The 456-nt window shown below is 39.7% G+C and overlaps 1 non-coding gene across 1 annotated transcript; it reads left to right on the top strand.

Annotated features, from left to right (window-relative positions):
* Positions 1–183: 183 nt before the first annotated feature.
* On the top strand, positions 184–256 carry TRNAW-CCA (transfer RNA tryptophan (anticodon CCA)). Its single transcript has one exon. It is a non-coding gene; the product is annotated as a tRNA-Trp (tRNA).
* The last annotated feature ends 200 nt before the right edge of the window (positions 257–456 follow it).

The raw sequence follows: 456 nt of genomic DNA on the forward strand, positions 1-456 counted from the left end.
AAATCCTGTCATCCCTACCTATTACTTCTCCTATGGGCAGTAACGAGGGATCAGTTGAGATCGATTCAAATTGGGACTGGACTGGACATAATTTTGCATTTTATGATACTACATGCATGCAAGGTGTATTGGGGGTACAAAAAGAATCCCTTTCTTTACAGTTGTATCTCCTGTCATAAGAAAGCGCTCTTAGTTCAGTCGGTAGAACGTGGGTCTCCAAAACCCGATGTCGTAGGTTCAAATCCTACAGAGCGTGATTCTGTTTTTGTAATGTTGAATCACAATAAAATAACTTTACTAACTTGAACTGCAACCTGAATTTGACCTCCTGCAGCTTAAGAAGGAGGTCAATCAAAAAAGAGATGTTACTCAATCAAAGGTCCAACTGATCTCCGCGTCTGTATTGTAAATATGCAGTTACGAATAATCCGGCCAAAGTAATAGGAATTAGACCTA

Source organism: Tasmannia lanceolata, unplaced genomic scaffold (assembly GCF_043159265.1).
Source record: "Tasmannia lanceolata isolate RefF3 unplaced genomic scaffold, GAP_Taslan_0.1 ptg000394l, whole genome shotgun sequence".
Classification (NCBI taxonomy): domain Eukaryota; kingdom Viridiplantae; phylum Streptophyta; class Magnoliopsida; order Canellales; family Winteraceae; genus Tasmannia; species Tasmannia lanceolata.